Here is a 6427-nt window from a genome sequence, read left to right as displayed (position 1 = left end):
CTCTGGAAAAATCCCTAGCTCTGCCCCTAGCCATAATATTCAAACTTATATGAGGGTAGGCCATGGCATAATATATGCTGAGTAAGCTAGTTTCATCCAAACAGGATTTCAGCTGTTTTATGGCATAACATGCTCTATTGCACTTAGCACATATGTAGTCCACCTGCCTATCCCAATTTAGATTGCCGTCTAGGCAGATCTCTAAACATTTTATTTCTTCAGAAGTTTTAATATCATAGCTAGAGCGTAAACCTATTGGAATATTTCTTCTGAGGTGGAAGTTAACACTGATCGATTTGAAGTATTTAGAATGAGCTTATTTCTTTAGCACCAGGTACTGAACTGATCAGATTTGCTGATGAGTTTCCCAGCAGTATTGCCGACTATAGTTATCATTGTATCATCAGCAAACATTTTGACGTAGCCCCTACCTTTATATGTTGAGGAAGATCATTGACTCAGAGAAGAAACAGTAGAGGTCCTAGAACATAGCCCTGTGGCACCCCGAGTTTTACCGTTTTTGACTTAGATGTCGATCCGTTGCAGATTACAACCATTTCTCTGTTTGTCATATAGTATTGTATCCAATTCATTATATTTCGTGGAAACACGAGCATTGACAGTTTCTTTTGTGAGAAAATTTGATGAGCAAAAGTGTTTAATTAACTTTAAAAAATTAAAACTACATGATTCAGATGTGATTGTAGAATCAATTAGAAGAGTATAGAAATACTGTTGCTGACTAACGGTAACATCAGATTTGATCTTTCATTTATTTTATCTGAGGGCAATGTATTCAGGATACTATATGTACATTGGTCAAAGCTGTAGCTGCATTACATAGTTAGCCAAAATTGGGCTTATTTTTGCTCCCATTGGAGTTCCAAAAATTTATTAGTATATTTTGTTATTGAAGGAGAAATATATATTATTAAAAAGAAATGATGAGAGGCGTTTGAAATCATTTTCATGTATATTGCAATAATTTTTAATTCGGTACCAAATTTTTTGAACGGATCTCAGACAAATATCAAGATAAACGTTACTGAACAAGGAAACTACATACAGACTTGCCAGCATGTAATTTTCAGGTAGTTGGATTTTATCAAATTTTGAGGAAACTTCAAAAGAGTATTTTTGTATAATATGGATTTTCATAATCATATGCTTTTGTCATAATGTCTGCCAAGAAAGATGCCAACAGTTCAGTAGAATTATTCATGAAGGCAATGATAGGTCTCACTGAAAGAATGGGTTTGTGGATTTCGGGTAATGCATATAATTTCGGAAAAACTCCTGTACATGATGTCGATTTCTTTTTCGGAATTCCATCTAAGTATTCGTTTGGAAATGAAAAGGTCTTTAATGAGATTATCACATTTAGTTTGTACCTGAAGGATGTTTCATACGATGGTTGCGTAAAATATTGGACACAAAGTGTTGGATGAACATTGATACAATACATTTCTAAAAATGGCTAAAGGATGTCTAATATTGGATAAAAAATTTGATGCAAAACGTTACAGTTTAAAATTGTTTTGATAGAAGATAATGTCACATGTCGAAATTTCACAAAACGTTTTTTTTGGTTAGGATTGACAGACAGTTGACATGACATATGTCCGTGGTTGTAGTGATAAACATCCTCAAAAAAGTTGTAAGTCTAATCATTCATTTATATCTCAATATTACATACACTCACAATTTTGTAGCATCCCTAATGATAAAGACAATTTATCAAATTTCCGAAAGCTTGGACAAACTTTAAAGAGTACTCTTTTATTTGCCGCTAAGCCCCACTATTTGTATAGTTCTATATATATATATTTTTGGATGATGCATCTATTTTTTCCTTTATTTTCAGTATTTTACTATTAATGTGAGTTACAAAAAGGATTTGAAGTTCTATGACTTCCATTTGATTATCTGCGAGCGCTTTCGACAGCTGGTCGTGCTGTCATCTTCTAGGCACTCTTCTATCTGAACGTGCTAGCCTGTTTTGTGTCTTTTTATACATTCCGAATGCCTCAAATCAGGTACTTCTGTTGCTTTAGATAAATTTGCCAGGATTTGGATTATATCAGGTACTATTCTTTGTGTTAAATCTTCTCCAGGTTAATTGCTTCTAGGAGTGTATATTGATTTGTTTAATATACTGAATGTTAGGTCCTGTTGTGTTTTGATTTGTACTTGTTCCTCGATAAGTGATTTTTGACTGTTAAATTTATGGATGTTTAAGTTTTCCCAAATGTTCATGCGGTTTCCCTTATTGACTTATTTTATGAGTTGTATGTTCTCTGGTGGGGAAAAGTTATGTTTATTTTGTATGGCGTGTGTTATGAGGTTTGATTTATATAATATTGGGTTTATGTATGCCTTTTTGTGTTTATCGTACTTTTGGATCAGTTTTTTCTTGATTTGGCCGATATATAATTTGTTGCAGTCCGAGCATTGTATACTGTATATCCCGTTTTGGTATTTGTCTTCTTCTTTTTCATAGTGGTTTATTTTTTGTGTTATCTTCGTGTATGGCTTGTATGTGATGTTGATGTTCAGTGGTTTGAAGACGTTTGTTAGTTTTTTGGTTTGGTTTCCTACGTACGTAAATGTTGTCCATCGTTGTGTTGTTTTGTCTGTTGGGGTGGCTTGATCCTTGTTCTGTATTTTTTGTTTGATTCTGTTTTCTAGTTTATCTATTGTCTTTTGGGTGTATCCGTTTTCGTTCGCTATTTGGTATATGACTTCCCGTTCTTTGTTTCGGGCTTCATATTCTATATATGAATGCGTTATAGGCAGCCATTTTGTGTGATGTGACAATGTTTCATAATGAATTTCACTAGTTCGGACTTCCATCGTCTAATATATAAAATGACTTGAAATCCCTGAAAAAACTGAAAAATTTTAAAAAAGAATAGCTGAAAATAACAATTATATTTAGCAAAAAAACTGAAATGAAATGATAGTCAAATAAAATACAAGTAAGAATAGGACAATTGAACAAAAAATAAAAAGTTAAGTGATTCCAAGACAAGTTAGTTCACGACGTTTCGATTGTTAGTATCTACGATCGTCTTCGGGTAATGACTGGACTGATTCCTCCGAGAGATGACTATTTATGGATCGTTCGAATACTTTCACTTATCCCCGCTTTCCATTTTCCGCTTCACTGGTTCAGTGGAAAACGACCGTTTGGCGGGAGTTGGCCATTTTTTGCGTGATGATGGGTTTCCATATGTTGCGTATCTCTACGCTAGCTTGGCTGAATACGTTGTTGGACAACACGTATATATTCACCGATATAGAAATTTCCGGTAAATGCAATTCTTGGAATCGCAGTCCGCGTTTGGTGGCCTGGATTTCGTGAGGCTGCTACGGATAATGTTACCGGATCTGAATCAAATTCTGATGTTGTACTTGGAACCAATTCTTCTTATGCTCTCCGAAAATCCCCTGATGTAGAGAAGTGCAAGCACTGATTGTGACGGCTTCTCTTCCTTGCGAGGCTCCTGCTGTCTTTTAGCCAAAGTCTTTTCTTCCATCGCTTATATATGCCCGTAGGTTTCACCCTGTATTATACGTTCAGGTAAAAAGCTTTGCAGTTTTTATATCTCAAATGATTTGAGTGAAACACAATAAAGTAGTACCAAAATAACAACGATAGCAGACAGTTGCTTGTTTTATTCAGTTGACCTTGACCGAGTCTATAACATTGGCGACGAGGAGTTTTGTTCTTACGCGAAATATAGCACTAATTAGTTACGTTAATGCAATTGATCATAATATCAACATGCCAGAAACATGGGGACTGCTCGGATCACTTAATACATTCGACCCGAAAAACTCTAAACTTTTCAGTGTTCAAAGAAAGACTTAAACAATTTTTTGTGGCGAACAAAATAAATGATGAGGATCGCAAGAAAGCTATTCTTTTAAATACGCTAAATGAAGAAGCGTACATACTTGTAAGAAATTTGTGTGTACCGGATTTACCGGATGCAAAAACGTACGACGATTTGGTGGAATTGTTAACAGAACATTTTTCGCCAGTAAAATCATATTTCTCGGAACGACTGAAATTTTACACCGCAAAACGTGGATTAGAAGAAAGTGTGGCCGAATGGGAGGCCAGAGTTAAAAGTTTAGCAACAACTTGTAAGTTTGGGACTGAATTGAATTTAGTTATGAGGGACATTTTCGTTCTTGGGATGAATAATCCTAAAATTATGGATCGACTTTTTGAAGAGGATGCAACTGCAGATTCAGTAACGTTCAAATTAGTGGTTAAATTGGCTTTGGCAAAGGAGTCAGCAATTAGTGAACATCATTCCAGAGAAGCGTCCATTGGTACGAACATAAAAACGGAACCCGTAAATTTTTATAACCAACGCTATCATAGGAAAAATTTTAAGGAATCGGGAAGCAATCACAAGCAACCCGAACCGGGGTCTTCTAGTCGACTTGGTAAGGCTAATGGAAACCAGCGGGTGAGTCGAAATAAAAAATACTCAAGTAAGTGCTACGTTTGTGGACGAACCAATCATTTGTCAAACGAATGTGCTTATAAAAACAATAATTGTCATAAATGTGGAAAGAAAGGACATTTGGCGCCCCTATGTAATAAAATTCATCAACTTTTTTTGATTGAAAATGAAAATTTAAGTGAACCTAAAATTGATAAGATTTTATCAGATCAGAGTTTGCAAACTGAGTCAATTTTCAATTTAAATTGTTTCAATATCGACACATGTGATAATGTTAAGCCAACTTATGTGAAATTAGTGGTTGAAAATATTCCAATTAATTTTGAAGCGGATTCTGGATTTGCTCAGTCAGCAATCTCTGAACATTTATATTTAAGATACTTTAAACAGATACCATTGTTTAAAAATGATTTAAGTTTAAGAGATTATATTGGGTTGACTATTGAACCAGTGGGTTACGTTAATTTTAATATATTGTTCGAAAACAAACATTTTGTCCTCAAAACTTATGTCATAAAAAATGGTGGCCCACCACTGATATGTGGCTGAAGTTAGCTTTAGATTTAAATCCGATTCTTTCGATTTTACAGTTGACCAGATGAATAATGCTCATAATGATAGTTTCTCGAAATATGTCTACTTCACAATGAATTTTGGAGGTAGAAATGCATGATGATATCACGCATATTGGAATTCACATCAAAGATTACACTAAAAGGGCGAGTCACTACCCGTAAAAGGTATACCTTCAAAAAAGAGTTTCGGACACCGTTTCGAGCAATACTTGGATTTAAAACACAAAATAATGCAAAATGACAGCTTCAGTAAAAATTGAGAGGTAATCAGGCTGCCTAAAGCTGGAAAGGGTGGTCTCACCCCCATTGCTACAAGCAATGACGATTTCTACTGATAATTGATATATCTCCACCAAAAACATGAAGAGATTGGCAGAAATTTCATTTGTCAAATGATGAAAAAAAAATTATGTATAGATGGCACATGGAGATTTATAATAGTTAATAGACTGAAAGGAGGTTCAACCCCTAATATAAAATTTCTGCCCAGGTCAATTTCTGACGAGAAAATCGAAATCCACGAAAATCTATTATAAGAACATATAGGAATCAACACTAATATCATGAAAATAAATACCATTCATATTGATTAATAATAAGAGGGTGGTCTCGCCCTCATTTTGTCAATATATATAAATTTATGTTTGTCAAAATCTGAACGAGATCGGGAAAATTTTCAGTACTCAAATGATTCAGTATAAGCCTCTCGATGAAATGCATATAGGGATTCATATCAAAGATCAGGACATAAGGGCAAGTCGGCACCCCCACAGAAATATATTTGAAAAAGCGTTCGGCAAGAACCTGTTGAGATCGACTAGAATCGGAAAGAGAAAAGTAGTGAGAATGAGCCTTACTAAAATATCAAATAGTCACTACTCAGGCTTAAGCAAAATAAAAAGGGGAAACTCACCCCTATTTTTTCCGATTCTTAACGCCTCTCCACCAAAAACCTGACGAGATCGGTGAAAACTAAATATATCAAGTGATGAACAATGTTACTCTGAATAGATTCCACTTGGAGATTTATGAAAGTTAATAGACTGCAAGGGGGATTCAGCCCCTAATATTAAAATTGTGCCGGAGGCAGTTTCTCGCGAGAATATGTAGATCAGGGAAAATCTACAATAAGAACATATGGAGAACATACGCAGTATCATGAAAATAAATATCATCTACATTATTTAATAGGACTAGGGTGGTCCCGCCCTTATTATGTCAATATATATGAATTTTCGTTTGTTTAAAATTGAACGAGATCGGAAAAATTTTCTGTACTCAAATGATTTAGTATAACCCTCTCGATGAAATGCATATAGGGATTCATTTCAAAGATCAGGACATAAGGGCAAGTCGGCACCCCCACAGAAA

Source organism: Leptinotarsa decemlineata, unplaced genomic scaffold (assembly GCF_025532065.1).
Source record: "Leptinotarsa decemlineata unplaced genomic scaffold, Ldec_3_MD MMD2_P_RNA_scaffold_7, whole genome shotgun sequence".
NCBI lineage: Eukaryota > Metazoa > Arthropoda > Insecta > Coleoptera > Chrysomelidae > Leptinotarsa > Leptinotarsa decemlineata.
Note: the sequence above shows the minus strand (reverse complement) of the source record.